The sequence below is a fragment of the Scylla paramamosain genome, chromosome 21 (assembly GCF_035594125.1).
Source record: "Scylla paramamosain isolate STU-SP2022 chromosome 21, ASM3559412v1, whole genome shotgun sequence".
Lineage (NCBI taxonomy): Eukaryota > Metazoa > Arthropoda > Malacostraca > Decapoda > Portunidae > Scylla > Scylla paramamosain.
The window spans coordinates 11,730,794-11,748,266 of record NC_087171.1 but is presented as its reverse complement, the minus strand read 5'-3'; the positions used below and the strand labels follow the sequence as shown (position 1 = coordinate 11,748,266).

Here is a 17,473-nt window from a genome sequence, read left to right as displayed (position 1 = left end):
CAAAAAAAATTAAATAAATAAATAAATAAAATAAAAATATATGGAGAAACAAGAGAAAAAAATGTAAAAGAGAAATAATGGACATGCAGTTACGGAAATACGCGATGTATGAAAAGCAAACAGTCGCCACTTACACTATACACGCAGCACATTGCCATACGAACAACAATAGTACGTAATATTCTCGCGTACGATAATAACTTTAAATCGTACCTTTATCTCTGTTGTGTTACACTGCAATTACTTTTTTTTTTCGCTAATGCTGTTTTTAGTATAGTATGGTGTGGTAAAAATGTATCTAGTAAAACATGTTGCTATTTGAAATTTCTTAGTAATCCTTGTAAATAACGGGAGGTGAAAGAATTTTTTTATGTAAGGGGGGCACCGGCCAAGGGCAACAAAAATCCAATAAAAAAAAAAACACTGAGATGCCGGTCCTCGAATAGGGTCCGAAGCGGTGGTCAAAAATTGAAGGCTAAGTGTCTTGAAACCTCCCTCTTGAAGGAGTTCAAGTCATAGGAAGCTGGAAATACAGAAGCAGGCAGGGAGTTCCAGAGTTTACCAGAGAAAGAGATGAATGATTGAGATTACTGGTTAACTCTTGCATTAGAGAGGTGGATAGAGTAGGGGTGAGAGAAAGGAGAAAGCCTTGTGTAGCGAGACCGAGGGAGCAGGGGAGGCATACAGTTAGCAAGATCAGAAGAGCAGTTAGCATGAAAATAGCGGTAGAAGACTTGGAACCTACAGTTAGTTTTCTCGCTAATACTGCTGTTAGTGAGGTATGGTACAGCAAAATTTGTCTGGTAAAACCTAAAGATCTATTGCTGTTTCATTTATTTGTTTATTTATTTATTTATTTTTATTATTATTATTATTATTTTTTATTGTAGTCCTTGTCAAAAACGAGCAGCGCTTGTTGGAGAGAATTTTAACCTCTATTTTACACTACAGTCAGTTTTCTATTTAATCCCGTTGTTAATGTAGTATGGTATGGTAAAATCTGTCAAGAAAAACCTAAAGATCTATTGCTGTTTTAAATTATTTTCTATTCCTTGTAAAAAAAAGAAACCGCGCAGTGATTGTTGGAGAGAGAAGTTGAACCTTCATTTTACACTGCAGTTATTTTTCTGGTAATACTGTTGTTAGTGTAGTAAGGTGTAGTAAAATTTACCTAGTAGAACGGCAGGACTTATTGCCATCCTTCTGTACTCCATGTAAAAATCGCGCAGTGCTCGTTGGAAATATAATCGGGACCTTTATTTTCCACTGCAGTTCCGCTAATACAGTTGTCTGTGTGATGAAATGTCGTGAAATCAAAAACCTAACAAGAACCTAAAGATATGCTGCTGTCTGAATCCCTTCTCATCCCTTGTTAAAAAATATAAAGACGGTTGTTTGGAAAAAAAATCACAGTGAGGAAGAAATCTGACGACGCGACGGAAGAAAACACGAGAGCAAATAATAAAAAAGGAGGAAACAAACAATAAATATGTAAGAGCAAAGACAGCGGGGATAAGTAAAGCAAACAACAACACGAGGAGGATAATAAAAAGAAACACACGCACGACATTCTGTAACTCAAAATCAGGAAACACAGGAGAAGCAGAGACACCAGGTGGAAGGACGGGGGTAACTTGGCGGAAACTTGGCACTGAAAAGAATCTGTTTGTTTGCTTCTTTTTTTTTTTTTTTTAATACATATATAGTCCGAGTGACGCTGATGAGAATGTGACGAACAACAGGGACGCGGGAGTCTGAATGGCAGGAATGATTATTACCAACGAGGACAGTGGCAGGGAAAGACAAGACAGTTTTTCATGTTATCAATACAAGAAGAAGAAGAAGAAGAAGAAGAAGAAGAAGAAGAAGAAGAAGAAGAAGAAGAAGAAGAAGAAGAAGAAGAAGAAGAAGAAGAAGAAGAAGAAGAAGAAGAAGAAGAAGAAGAAGAAGAAGAAGAAGAAGAAGAAGAAGAAGAAGAAGAAGAAGAAGAAGAAGAAGAAGAAGAAGAAGAAGAAGAAGAAGAAGAAGAAGAAGAAGAAGAAGAAGAAGAAGAAGAAGAAGAAGAAGAAGAAGAAGAAGAAGAAGAAGAAGAAGAAGAAGACGACGACAACAACAACAACAACAACAACAACAACAACAACAACAACAACAACAACAACACGCATAAGAATCCAACCAATCAGCAAGCAACTTAGCCTGTGAAAATAGGCCTAGTGAAAATCAACAGTGTTTTATGAATATTTACAACTATACAATTTTTTTCCACAAGGTCCTACAGGGAAAGGGTTGATTTTGAGAGAAATGGGTACAAACAGATGCAAATCCCAAACTTTGAGCCACGTTATAGCAGGGGGGGGGGGGGGATCTCTCGCCGGACAGCCTCACAGATGTTTGTACCGTAGACTCTTTCTGTTATGTGTGATCTTTACCACAAATCCACTAAGTAATATGGAATGGAGAATGGTGAAGGGTGAGGATTGGGGATATGTACTGGGAATGTGTACTGTTGCCTCCTTCTTCTTGTTCTTCTTCCTCCTCTTCTTCTTCTTTCTTTCGTTCTTTCTTCCCTTTTTTTAATCAAGAAGGAACTCAGTCAGGGAAAAAATATTAAGTTTCTTGTCCCATGTAAGTGAAAGAGACAGCTCGAGTAAAGCCGCAGCCCACCAAAACGGTGAGCGAGAAAAGCCACGAGTGATGCACAGTCCCAGATGACGTTCACTGCTCATGAGATTACGTAAAAAAAAAGTTATAAAGTCTGGTAGGAAAAGAGTGAATTTATCATAACCGCTCAAAACAATAATGATATGCTGTCCTGTTATAATGTATCAGCTAGTTAGTATTTAAATGTTACGGCGTGTTATGAGTAGGTCCGCTGGGAATTAATAATCACTGTAAAGACAATGCATCAATTAGAAGTTAAAGTATATGCTAATATGTTGCGAAGTGCTTTGGCAGAAAGAAATATACCTTAAAGCAATATTTTCCTCTTCAACGAGTGTTATAACTAACCAGTACCACAGAGTAACTAACCAGTACCACAGAGTAACTAACCAGTACCACAGAGTAACTAACCAGTACCAGAGAGTAACGAATCAGTGAAATGTATTCGTCTAAACCCTGTGACAGCTAATGGCGTTGTGGTGCATCTCATTTTAATCATTCACAATTTCTGAACCAAAAATAAACGGCAGACAATGATGGTTTCACTCAGTCACTGATTTGGCTGTCAGCCGTCTTTCACATGGTGCTCTGAATGTGCTCTAAACCGTCTCATCATACCTGAGTAGAAGCCAAAGCGTCTGAGACTTATCACACTTCAAGGTCACAAGGTTCTGGGAAAGTAAACAGTGAAGCGTTCTAAAAAGAATGAAGAGCGAAGAAAAAAAAAGAAAAAAAAACAAGAATTGTGGGACAAGGTGAAGTTATTCCTGCCCTCAGTAAGGAAAAGGAAGGGTCGCGGGTAGGTCATGTTATCCTTTAAGCCGACAGCAACCCGACAGCTGCCTGACAGAAGAAAGACAGTGCTAGGCTGGGAAAACTGAGGCAGCGCGCTGGGAGAATAAGACGGGGACACCCTTTTCCCTGGAACACGCGCCACACCGGGGAGGCGAAGCTGGCTGGGCGAGGCGTTATGGTGTGGTGGTTGCCCTGGCAGTGATGGAGCTAATGTGCTTACTTATTCATTTATCAATAAAATCTTATGTAAGTGAAAGACTAATAGAAAATAATGGTCGTGTTTGTTGTTGCCGTGCTCGTCAGCTGACTGGCGGCGTGGCGGCGAGGGTTCCGCCTCAATGGTGTGGCACCTCTGTCCGGCCCACGCTCCTCTCTCAACTTACTTCTTAAGCTAAAAGCACGCTTGCTACTCTAAAACTTTATTTTTTTTTAAGCTGACAAACTTTTATGTTTACCAGAAGGTGTAGAATTTTTTTTCCCCCAAGGCGCATTTAAAATCCAAATGCGACAAAGTTTTTGTTTTTGTTTTTCGTTTTTTTTAAGGAGTTTCAATGTTGAATTCAGGCCGTGTCCCATACAAAGTAAAGGGAGAGGAAATGGCCGCCCCGAAACCCACCACGCAGCGCCGCGCCGCACCGGTGAGTGCAGTGGCCCCTGTGCCGCGCTCGCCTGACCTTTGGGTTCCTGCCACTCGCACCCAGACGCCTCGCCAATGGAGAGAAAAATCAAAGGCATATTATAAAGTTAGAATGTTAGTATAGTATGTGTGTGAGAAGCGCGGCGCGATGGTTATTGTGGACATCAGGAAGGGAGCCTCGCATTGCAACATTCAGGAGTGGTGGGCGGGTTCAAATGTCCAAGTGCAGTAATTGAACACAGATGGAGGTGAGCAAGACAATACAGTAACTCTTGAAAGACGAAGAAAAAAAGTTAATCATATATCTGATAATATAATACATGTTAAACAAATAAATAAACAATATAAGCTGCATCAGGGAACACCGAAGTACACCTTTGTTTATGTGGACGCCAGACGTTTGTGGAGCATGACCGTGACCACTAGAGTGCGAGGAGGTGAGGGTGGCGGCGCGACCTGCTGCAGGGAAGGGAGAGCGGCCTGGGTCAGGAATGAGGGTGTTTGTTAAAGGAGCGGCGCTGCAGAGTGGTGTGAACGATATGAAGAGGAGGAGGAGGAAGAGGAGGAGGAGGAGGAGGAGGAGGAGGAGGAGGAGGAGGAGGAGGAGAGGATCGGTGTGTCGTGTTTGTTGCTGCACCAACACCTCCACGCTTCAGTGACGTTGTGACGCCCAACAATAACAACAGCACGGCAGAGGCTCCCTGACCTGCCCTGCGATCTCATAACAAACATGAAACCTCTCCGGTCTTCAAAATAAAGTAAATATGAACAACAATCTGAACCAAAATTCCCTTACAAATCCAGGTACGTATAACCCGAATATCTAAATGTAACATAAAACGAGAAACCTTCCTCCCCTCCTTCCTTCCTGCCTTCCTTCCTTCTTCGCCATTCTGGTTATCCTTCCCCAACTTCTCCTTCACCACCATTTCATATTCCCTTTTCGTCCATTTGCCTTCCTTGTCGCCTTCCCTCACGTAGCTCAACGCACCCTCCTCCTCCTCCTCCTCCTCCTCCTCCTCCTCCTCCTCCTCCGCCTCCTCCTCCGCCTCCTCCCGCGGCACCGAGCGGAAGACCCACCAGGTGAGGACAACAGGAAAATTATGCACGAAGGCTGGGGGTCGTACTTATGAAGTTGGTGAACTGAGCCTAATGTGGGTAGCGGTGGACGGAAACGAGGCTCTCAAACGTTTGGCAAATACTGTGAGACTGTGGAGGGATTGTGAGGATGTAGAGAGAGAGAGAGAGAGAGAGAGAGAGAGAGAGAGAGAGAGAGAGAGAGAGAGAGAGAGAGAGAGAGAGAGAGAGAGAGAGAGAGAGAGAGAGAGAGAGAGAGAGAGAGAGAGAGAGAGAGAGAGAGAGAGAGAGTAACCCTCACCCTTACAGCCACACTGCTATTGCTACTACCATCACCACCACCACTAATTTCTTCACCTACACTATACCACAACCACTATCACTACCACCTCCACTACAGAATACCCCTCCTCCTCCACATTCTCCCACTACTTTAAAGACCTCCTCCATCATCATCACTATTGCACTCCTTTCACCATCCGTCCTCTTCCACCTCCTCCTCCATCACCACTGACCTCCTCCGTTACGTCACCCGCAGCACCATCACCAGGTACACTGCACAATCACCCTCCATCACCACCATTCGTCCTTGCCTCATATATCCACTACTACCCTCACCACATCCATCACACCACAACCGCTGCCTCTCCTCTCCTCACTTCCTGTCTTCCTCGGTCACCCCTTCATCTTCAGACATCACTGCTCACCACTGCCCACTCCTTGCCACCTTTAACCTTGCACTCTGCCATCCACCGCCTCTCCTAGCACCACCTGCACCTTCCACACTACATACTGATAGCCCCTTCCGACTGCTGGGCACTTCAGTTAGTCACGTCATGAAGGTGGGGTCCAACACAGCCGTCAGAGGGGGAGTTACTGTTCCCTGAAGTATATTGCTGGAAGTTGGTGTGGTTAGGTAATGAGAGGAGCAAGTATCCTTAAACATGACAAAGCTGCAGGGTTGTTCGGAAGCTCGGGAAAGCGCTTCTAGTATATCAGCATTACTTTCTTATGAGTGTTCCTACCGCATGGCTTCAAGACTTCAAGAGACGACCATTTCTCACCAGTTGCCAGTTTCTAGACAAGCGCTGCCTCTCGTCAGTCACGCGCCGCATCACCAGGAGAGAGAGAGAGAGAGAGAAAAAAAGAAAAAAAAAAGGCAAACGCTACACTACTGGAATCTCACTTGCAGCTTCCGATCTCATTTTTACAGCACCGAGCCAGGAAGCCCACCGCCCACTTGGCAGGCGCGGCACGTGGAGATACAAGCCCCAGGGATGCAGGCAAGCAAACAAACAAGCAAGCACGCAAGCAAGCAAGCAAGCAAGCAAGCAAGCAAGCAGTCGCGCGCGCACGCACACACACACACACACAAGACTGGCGGAGAGAGAGCTGTGAAGTGCTGGTTATCATTATTATTTATGGATACATCTCAGATTTATTAGTTTTCCCTTCCAATAGTAAGACAAACACTACCTACTCCTTAACACCAGCACTACTACACCTGCGTGACGCACACCCACGCCCTGCAAGTAACACCCAAACACACCCAGCAGTGAGCAGTGACATGCAGAAGGCGCACGCAAGGCTGAGGTGTGGTCCGTGGGGCACTTTTAATTCCACTAACACCTGGCCGACTCTCGCATGTTACCTTACAACACTGGAGCATGCCATCCCTCCTCCCCAGGCCGGCACGTCACGCTGCCACTTGTAATATGATACACGTTAGTAAGTGTTCATATCGAGGAATTTATTTAATGGAGCGCCTCACAGTTTAAATTTTCGAGTTAGTGAAATTAACATGCTGACGTGCATCTTTCATGATCAGTTATGAATGTAGTAGTATTCTTTTAATTCATTTTAATTAAGTGATTGATTGACTGGTTTTTACTCATTCACTTGTTTATTATTATCATTATTATTATTATTATTATTATTATTATTATTGTTGTTGTTATTGTTGTTGTTGTTGTCATCTGTGTGCGTGTCATGTTTTCTTTTCTTCCCACTCCTTTGTTCTCAGGGCACAACAACCTTCACTTTCCACCAATAACCTTGCACTTCCGCCACCTTAAATCAGATCTGCGGCCTGTCATTCTAACGCTCCCTAAATTTCGAGACGTGTTTTTCAGATTTTTCGTGCCGTCAGTGTTTCCTATCATCAATTTTTGTGTTGAACTGTTGACTTTCGATAAAATTTTGTGGGAGTGAATAGATTATTAATTTATTGTTCTACTCATAGGTAAAAACAAAAGCTATAAAACAATAAAATATAGACTGGGGTATGCAAAAGGTTTATATGATGAAATCGCCAGGCGCTAAAACACAATTTGTATATAGTTCAGTTATTTACTCTTATGTATTAACTTCCGTAATATACTAATAAATCTGGAAAACTGCACAGAAATCTATAAACATACCTGTCGGGGACGCACTGTGTTTAGGCACACGGTCCAGAAACGAAACCGGGGCTGGGCATGAGGGAGGGTGAGATGATGATTCGGATGATTCACCTCGGGTTTTGGATCTTGAGTTCGAGCTGGAAAAAACGATAGTTCAAGATTGCATGTAATAAAAATGGTCAGAATTGGTCGTTCAGAATGATTCGAGTTGGTTGAGATGACGGTCGGAGTTGGTAATTCATAACGGTCCGAGCTGGTTGAGATGACGGTCGGAATTGGTATTTCAGAATGATCCGAGTTGGAGATGGCCCGAATTGATCCTACCCCTTTCAAAAGGCTCTAGTTGAAGTTACACGAAAATTTAGGGATGTGTTTATGCTTCTAGTGACAGATTAACAAGATTTCTACATTATTAACAGAAGAAACACTCTTGAGAACCCAGCTAATCATCTTTGTGGCCTATGAAAATCGTGGTGAGAAGACAAAGCGTTTCTCAATACCGGCCTATAAACGACATTAGTCTGGGCGAGTCCATTCCTTGACGGAGGGGAGTGAGGTGCAGCGCGGGAAGCAAGGCGGCCACGTATAGCAAGACCATGGACTCCTTAAATGATAAACCTCACTTGAACATTATGTAGCTGAAACACGATGAATAACGAGAAAACAATGCTATGGGAGTGATACATAACTGACACTTCTCCTAACTACCACTTAGGATTCCTGGTTCCGCCACTCAACAGTAACACCTAAAAATACCCTCCTTCCATCTTCAGCTACATTTCCTGGGTCCCCTAATACCCATGAAACACTTACCTCATTTCTATACAGCCAGAATGTTACGAAAAGACTCAGAAATTATTGGTCCAGGCTAAGCGACGCACAACGCACAACCATGCCGAGGGTCAGGACACCACTGTTAGTGCTGGTGACGGCCCCGATGAAAAAGGTGAATTATTTAATATTATAATAATTACTTTGTTCAGCCACAGTTGATAGAAAACTTTACAGAAAATTAATTGAGGTAGTTCGGAAGTGGTACAGCATGAGGTAAGAATACTATGGCGATAATTTTATCATTGAAAAGAGAACGTACTCTGGAGGCTCCGATAAAGACGGTGACAGAAAATGCTGCGCTGTTTTAACCTGTAACTAAAGAAATTCATTCCTTCCCCTTCCAAAACGGTGAAAGTAACTTCCTGAGAGAGAGAGAGAGAGAGAGAGAGAGAGAGAGAGAGAGAGAGAGAGAGAGAGAGAGAGAGAGACTTAACAACCATATATGTCTACCACTAGCATTTATCTCTATATTTTACAGGCGATGATAGAAAACTTTCCTTCGATCCTAAAATAAGAGTAAAAAAGAGAAAAAAAACATGAAGCACTGAATGTCTCGTATTATATGACAAATTATGCACGTCAAAATCCTGTCAACACTAAAAACTTAATAAACAGGGCGGATGGTCAGTAGGAGAGACGTGAGGAGAAGGATGCTTGGCTGGTTGGTGCAGTGATGTAGGGGCGAGGCAGTGTGGTGGGTGAATGGGGCACCCTCCATCATAACAGATCGCCTCTAAGCCTCAGTAATACCTGCCAGCCTGTCACTCTACCGTTTCGAGAAGCTTACTTTCCTCTAAACTGAGTATCGAAGCTTTGAAATGTCTGTCCCCTCCGCTAATTTTCGTCACTATGATCAAGTGACGAAAGAGGATAATAAAGGCATAGTATTTTGTTATGCAAGAGGAGGCACTAGTCTGCGGACACAAAAGAACGAAAATAAAATGGGCCACTGATGTGAAAGTCCCTAAAGAAAAAGTAAAAACAGGATCATCTAAAATCGAGTAAGTCTGAAGCGTATGTGAGGCGTCCTCCATACATAGACGGATAAGGCGCTTATACAGAGTTGGTTAGCAGCAGTGTGTGTGCGGGAGCGGGGTAATAAGAACTGGCGGAGACAACTCAGAATGGCTAAGAAAGAAAACAAAAAAGGCGGGGGGGGGAGAAACGTGGGTGAAATCTACAGCTATTTACAGAAGAGGGTCAGTACTTAAAACCAGATGGAGGACACTGCCACGTCTGCACGGTGGAGAAGTGAAGGGCGACGCGGAGGTTGTGAACTGTCTCTACCGTGTGTGTGTGTGTGTGTGTCCGCTGCACCTGACTGCGCCACCCAACACAAGGGCCAACTCAACGCGGGAATTATCGACGCCTGTGCCAGAAGTCCGCCGGAAGTTCTACAATGCATCCGTACAAACCAGGGAAGGGAAGGATAGCTGTGAGTGTGCGGGTATAGAGAGAGGTGAATGGACACGCTCTGATACATCGGCTCCTGTTCTTACACACTTTGTTTTCTCCCATCAGGACTCATTTGAAAGGCCACGGTGATGGTTAGTCAGCTTCTCATGGCCTCTGTTTCCTGCTGATGATAACGTTTTCACTCTTATTTGTTACATCTCTCCTTAATTATGAACCATTCTCAGGCGTCTCTTCTTGTTCTACAGCCACCTCCAAGCATTACACTAGCTACAAATTGCAAAATCTATACTATTATCCTCTTTTTCTATTGTAGATGCTTATAAAGATTTCACACATTACTTTTAGTGTTGTAAATTGTTACATATCGCAGTGAAAGAATTAAACCATCTTCCCCCAGAGTGTGTTGAAACTTGTCAGGTTAAGACGATGAAACGTTCAAGAGCACAGATCATAGAGTAGACCTTTCCCTTGTAAACTCAAGACTTTTGTAGCTTCATTCCCTGTAGCAAAGTTAAGGAGAATGTGAAATGAAAGAAACTAAGAAAAAAAGAATCCTCTTTAAGGTCGTGTTTCGCGTCCTTGAACGAGCAATGTCGACCTTTAGGTGTGGTCCCCGACGCAATGCGATTTTCACTTTTTTTTCCGGTAAGGAAGAAAGGAGGAGGAGGAGGAGGAGGAGGAGGAGGAGGAGGAGGAGGAGGAGGAGGAGGAGGAGGAGGAGGAAAAGGAGGAGGAGAAAGAGAAGTAAAAGGAAGAAGAAAACACAAAGTGAAAGAAAAATAGAGTCATGAGGAGGAGGAAGAGGAGGAAGAGGAGAATGACGAAGACGACGATGACAACTATGACGATGACAAAAGACAATGGAACGAGGGAGGACGAAGAAGAAGACACAAAAAAAGAAACTGATAAAAAAAAATGGGATCAGGAAGAGACGGAAGCGGCGGCGGCGGAGGACGAGGAGGAGGAGGAGGAGGAAGGCTTGTCTGGGCGGCATTAGGGAGGCCTCGTCAGTAGCTGTTAGTTCGTTCATTGGCCTCATTGGTGCCACCGCCGGGCCTCGTTACACCCGTCTTGCCAGGGACTTCGACGGGACCTCCACGGGTGTGCTTGAGTTCTCCTTCATTAGTGCCCTGTCCATACCACACATTCTCTGCCTCCTCCTCCTCCTCCTCCTCCTCCTCCTCCTCCTCCTCTTCCTCCTCTTCATCCTGCTGTCCAATGTTATACGCCACCTTTCCCTCTTTCTCTTCCTTTTCTCCTTCCCCTTTCTCTCTTCCTTGCTTTTCCTGGTTTAACGTCTGTCTTGTTGAGTCATTCGCCTCCTCTTTCTCCCATTCGCCCTCCTTCTTCTCCTCTTTCTCCTCATCCTCCACCTCTTCTATCATCTTTCACGCTCTCTCTCTCTCTCTCTCTCTCTCTCTCTCTCTCTCTCTCTCTCTCTCTCTCTCTCTCTCTCTCTCTCTCTCTCTCTCTCTCTCTCTCTCTCTCTTCATTTCCTCAACACTTCTTGCACTTTTTTTCCTTCCTCTTTCCTTATCTCCCTTCCATCTCTTCCTTCACCTCAACCTTCCTGACCAACCCTTCCCTTCCCTTCCCTTCCTCGTCATCCCCCTTCCCTTCTTCACATACACATCATACTTGCAAATCCAACTCCCTCAATGCCCCTTCACCTCTTCACTCCCTTCCTCCCTTCCCTTCCTTATCCTTCAAACGCTTTACGTGAATAGAGAAACCGCAGTGATGATCCCCCGGTGAGTGTAGGCTCTCTCTCTCTCTCTCTCTCTCTCTCTCTCTCTCTCTCTCTCTCTCTCTCTCTCTCTCTCTCTCTCTCTCTCTCTCTCTCTCTCTCTCTCATCAGGTGCACCATAATCCCTTTAATCACTCTCATCAACACCTCAGTATCTGTTGCCGCCGTGGAGAGAGAGAGAGAGAGAGAGAGAGAGAGAGAGAGAGAGAGAGAGAGAGAGAGAGAGAGAGGTGAGGCAAGGGAGGTGAACGAGAATGGGAGACGCGAAAGATGACATGAGTGGAGGGAGGATGATGATAATAATAATGAGAGGAGGAAGAGGAGGAGGAGGAGGAGGGAGGAGGAGGAGAGGAAGTTTGAAAAGGAAAAAAAATAGTCAGTGGAAGAGACGGGAAAAAAAAAGGAAGGAAACAAACGTAGAAATAGGAAAAAGAAATGAAAATGAACACGTAAGGAGAGAGAGAGAGAGAGAGAGAGAGAGAGAGAGAGAGAGAGCAGCTCACTAACCTCCTCCATCGATCACGCTAATTAGGGTAATGACGCTAATGACCCATCAAACTACCCACACACACACACACACACACACACACACACACACACACACACACACACACACACACACAGACGCACGCACGCACGCACACATGCTAATAAAATATGTACTAATGCACCAAGGAGATAAATGATGAAGTGGTTTGAGATTGGAGCGAGCAACGGGAGTGAAACATCAACTAATTAAGCAGTTAAGAGAGAGAGAGAGAGAGAGAGTGAGAGAGAGAGAGGAGAGAGAGAGAGAGGAGAGAGAGAGAGAGAGAGAGAGAGAGAGAGTTTACTTCAGCTCTCACTTTCTCCTGCTTGCTATTCCTTATTTCTTTCTTGCATTCAGTTTATCTTTCTTTATTCCTTTTCCTCCATTTTTCCTTCCCTTTCTCCTTCCATCCTATTTTTTTTTTTTTCCATCTTGTGTCCCTACTCTCTCCATCCTTTCTTCCCTTCTTCCCTTTAATCTTCCTTCCTCTCCCGTCTTCTTCCTCTCCTCACTCTTGTTCCTTTCTTTCCTTTAATCTTCCTACTTTTACATCTCCTTTCTCTCCTCTCCTCTTCCTCTTTCCTTCCCTCATTTTCTCTGGCTTTCCTGCCTTTTCCATCTCCTTTTTCTCCTTCCTTTCTTCCTCCTTCCTAACCTTCTTCCTTCTAACTTCCCTACCTTTCCCCGTGTGTATTCCTCACCTCTTCCTCCTTCCTTACCTTTCCTCCGTCTCTCTCTATAAACTTCCTCTCTTTCTCTCTTCCATCTTCCTCAGCCACGCCGTCACTTACTCTAACACTAAGGATTGTCTGTCTCGTGGTAGGAAAGGGAGTAAGGTATTGCCGCACTCAGGCTTCAGTAAACTCAAGGCAAGAGTCTCGCTGAGGTGACGGGAGGAGAGAGAAGAGACAGAGCCACTCACTGATTTAGGACGCAGTAACGATGGGTTCAGATGTCACTCGATGTCCGAAGTGTAACCCTGCCGGAAGTCGAGTAACCCTGCCGGAAGTCGAGTAACCTTGCCGGAAGTCGAGTAACCCTGCCAGAAGTCGAGTAAGCTAGACAGACATCAAATAGCCCTGCCTGCCTGCCTGTCTGTTTGTCTGTCTGTCTGTCTGTCTGTCTGCCTGTCCGCTGCCTTCCTTCACCACCTGTGCGTTACCTTTCCGTTACTCAAATCGTCCACCAACTGTCTGTTCATGTATGTTGACATTTTTTATATTATTTGATCATTTATCTATTTACGTGCTTAGGAGTCTAGCAAAGGGACACAAAATTGAGAAGAGAAAGAAAAAAAAATGTCCATCACAAAATTACAACAACGTACAGAAGAAGAGTGCCCACCAAAAATAAATAAATAAACTTAAATAAGATCGAAAAAAAAAGTTAATCAATTTAGTATCACAGATGTTTTTTTTTACTCAAGAAGTCTTCAAACATCGATCTGCTCCCAAACACTCACACGCACAGTAACCTACACTAACACCCTAACACACACACACACACAGACACACACCTCACTCACTCGCCTAACACGTGTAGCTTCGTATACTTATCACTTCATTACTGTGATAAGGCGCTGCACACAGATAATTAACGAGGTAATGATGTGAGCCTGGGTATGAGAGAGTGACGTGAGGGAGACCATAGGAAGTGGAGACAGGGACTGAAGAGCAGCGGACAGGGGCAGGTAATGAGGCTGTAGGAGGTGGATCAAGACGGGATGGTTTGAGAAATGGGCGAGGAATGGGAGACGGAGGAGGGATGAGACAGATGGGGTAATAGAGAAAGAGGAAGGATACCAGAGGGGAAGAGATGGAAAAACAGAGGAAGAGGAAGGAAAGGAGCTGGGAAAATAGATGGAGAAGGAATTAAAAAGAAGGAATGCAAGGGGAGAGACATGAGAGATGATATAGATGGAGTAATAGAGAAAGAGGAAGGAAAGGAGAGGGGAAAGTGAATGGAGATGAAGAAGTAAAGAAAGAGGGAGGAAAGAAGGAGAATTAGATGCAGTAAAAAAGAAAGAGGAAGGAAAGGGGAAAAGAAAACAGATGGAGATGGAGAAATGGAGAGAGAGAAAGGAAAAGAAAGGGGTGTATAGGGAGGCCGAGTTAAACAAAAGGAAGGAAGAGGAAAAAGAGTAATAATGAAGGGTGGAAGGAGTGAGGGAATGGGGAGGGAAAGAAATGAAGGCTGAATAAGAATAGGGAACAATAACAAGACATCAGACAAAAGATGAATAGAAATACAAAGGAACAAGAGAGAGAGAGAGAGAGAGAGAGAGAGAGAGAGAGAGAGAGAGAGAGAGAGGGGGGGGGGCGGGGATGTGGTGGTTGCTATACGTTCATTAAAAAGGGACAATGCTGCTGCTGTTGATGATGTATTGATGGAAGAGTATCTAGCTGACGTGCAGTAGTAGTAGTAGTAGTAGTAGTAGTAGTAGTAGTAGTAGTAGTAGTAGTAGTAGTGGTGGTGGTAGTAGTAGTAGTAGTAGTAGTAGCGTTGAAGGTGCAAAAATTAGGAGCAAAAATTTCGTGTGTATATTATAATCCGCGGTGGTAAAAGGTAATATTGGTGGTGGTGGTGGTGGTGGTGGAACAAGGGAGTATTGAAGTGTCTCAGGGGCCGGAAGGGCGTGCACATAATCAGCGGTGAAGGAGGAGGAGGAGGAGGAAGAAGAGGAGAAGGAGGAGGAGGCGCGGATGAGTAGGAAGCTCAGCAAACTGTCCCACGCAGGCATTGAGGAGTGAGTGGCGAGGATTTGGTGCTCTCTCTCTCTCTCTCTCTCTCTCTCTCTCTCTCTCTCTCTCTCTCTCTCTCTCTCTCTCTCACGAAGGAGATTTCCACTGTTCAAACCCTTCCCAGGAAAGTCCTAACCAACTATTTCACTGCTATGGTTTCTACTTATGCGTAATAAAGCAAAGTAAAAGCTTGGAATGTACCTTGAAGACTAATAATACAATAGGAAATGGAAAGTCAAATGGATTAGTAAAATATTTCAGGGCATCTTGTCTTATTTTTACTCGTTGAATCAGTGCAGAATAGAATGACAGGTGTATCGTGGAGTCATTAGCAGTCAAAGGGTTAATGGCCTACAGGTGCACCGCTAGGCAGGTGTTCCTTTTCACCAGTGACCCCCAAGTCTTCGCAACCTGCAAGTCAATCAGCGGGTAGTGCTGATGTGAAAGAGAAGGGATTTTTGAGCGCGTGGGACCGCCATCAAAGAATCCATTTGTGACTAGACAGAGGAGATCTATCTTACTAATTTCAAGACTGATTATGTCCAGGAAAAATATGATACCTTTTCCAAGTCATAATCTGCATAATGGAAGGATTAGTAATGGAATAAATGTACTGAATTTATCTAAACCTAACCTAACTTAACCTAGCCCTTTGATGGAAACGCTAATATTATTTAAACATTATCTAGAGGGACTCTCAGTGGCTCTACCTACACATAGAAATATCACATACATTTTCAGTCTCTCTCTTCCAATTTCTTGATCCTCTTGTAGCTGACGGCACTTTTTTATACGGCACTATTTTTTTTTTTTTTTTTTCATTTTTTGCCGTCTTTTTGTTGCCCTTGGCCAGAACACCTCTTGTATAAAACCTACTACTATTTCTGTTACTATTACTACTACTACAACTACTACTACTACTACTACTACTACTACTACTACTACTACTACTACTACTACTACTACTACTAGCAATAATAATAATAATAATAATAATAATAATAATAATAATAATAATACAATTACAAGCAAGCGCCACACATACACAGCCAGGAGACTCTCCCACACGAAGGATGGGACAATATTTCTTACTGGCGTGACAGGAAACAAAAAAGTCTCCTCCATAGTGCCACTACACCGCCTCCCTGCGTAGGCGGCTTTAAAGGACACGAATAATTACCTCTTCATAACATCGATCTTTCAGAAAACCGTTGCCCTATAACCTTGTACCTGAGTTGGAGTCCGCTGTTCCTCGCCCACCGTGTGATAACGAGCGGTAGGTAATGTTCCCCCGTGACCTCGTACCCTGAAAGCGCTGAAGGATCTGATAGGCTTCCCTTACCTCCGCTTAGTTAAGCCTGCAGGAAGTGAGCGGTAATGGGTGGCGCCTTTCATACCACTTTCCATCCTGATTCTCTCCGCCCTTCCTCTCCTCCACCCTTCACCCATTTCTCTTTCATTATCCTCCCAATCTTTTCCCAGCCCTTCTTCCAGGCCACCTACTCGCGTACTAGCCCCCTTCCATTCCCTCCCAGCCTAATCCTATCCTATATCAAGCCCCTTCCAGTCCTCCTTCCAGTCCCCATTCATTCTAATTCCAGCTCTTCTCAGTCATCTTTCAGTCCTCTACGATTTTCAGTCCACTTGTCTTAGTTTCTCTTTCAGTCTCTTCTAGTCCCTCCCTGTCCCCTCTCAGTCCCTCCCAGTCCCTCCCAGAGCCTCCCTATCCATCCCAGTCCCTCTCAGTGCCTCCCTGTCACTCACAGTCCCTTCCACTTCTTCCTAGTCCTTCCCAGTCTCTTCTTATCCTTCCCAGTCCCTCCCAGTCCTTCCCAGTCTTTCCCAGTCCTTCTCTGTCCTTCCCAGTCCCTCCCAGTCCTTCCCAGTCTTTCCCAGTCCTTCTCTGTCCTTCCCAGTCCCTCCCAGTCCCTTCTAGTTCCAGCCATGAGCGCAGTGTCGATAGCAAAGACACCACCAGCAGAGTACCACCACCACCACACCTGCACTGCGTATTCTTGGTGTGATCTAATTAAACCTTCAGGTAAAAATCACATCACCTCTTTGTTCTCGTAGCAGGAATGATGATAACACGATAGCCGAGCACCGTGTTCGCGTCACCTGTTGCCTCATGCTAATGTTATCGTGATATCGTGAAGGAATGTTTATGGGCTATGTAACACACGCATATTTCACACTTGAGCTCCTTCCGAGTCGAGTTTATGATCCCCCGTACATGTCCTGATGATATGGCGTCCGTTAAGATTAAGAAAAATACAGCGTGATTCAAATTTATACTTGTGCTTCGTCAGTTTTTTTTATAAGAGCATTGGTAAGGACTAACTGTTGCCTTCTGAATTGTTACTGGATCTGCGGGATGTGTTTCTTTAACTTTGTGGAATAATTTTAAATGCATCGTTAAGAATTCTATCGTGTGTGTGTGTGTGTGTGTGAAGCAAGACTGCCTCGGTGTATATACAGGTTCGGTTCGGTTCGGTTCAGTTTAGTTCAGTTCAGTTTGCTTCGGCGTGTGTTTACTTCAGTGTAGGTTCAGTTATGTTTGCCGTGCGTTCAGTTGGAGTAAATTTACTTCAGCTGAGAGTTGTTATGTAGCGGCAGTTTCGCCTTTCTGCCGGC

General features: G+C 44.3%; 1 protein-coding gene and 1 long non-coding RNA gene across 3 annotated transcripts in view; one reads left to right on the top strand and one right to left on the bottom strand.

Annotated features, from left to right (window-relative positions):
* Positions 1–8,495, bottom strand: part of LOC135111023 (uncharacterized) — a 68,500-nt gene extending 60,005 nt beyond the window's left edge. For both annotated transcript variants that reach the window (XR_010273528.1, XR_010273527.1), the window contains exons 1-2: positions 8,386–8,495; positions 7,591–7,709 (exon numbers count right to left, since the gene is read on the bottom strand). This is a non-coding gene — a long non-coding RNA (uncharacterized LOC135111023). The remainder of the gene's footprint in view (positions 1–7,590; positions 7,710–8,385) is intronic.
* LOC135111022 (uncharacterized) overlaps positions 1–17,473 on the top strand; it is a 111,301-nt gene that overhangs the window by 77,890 nt on the left and 15,938 nt on the right. The gene's annotated exons all lie outside the window — the stretch shown is intronic.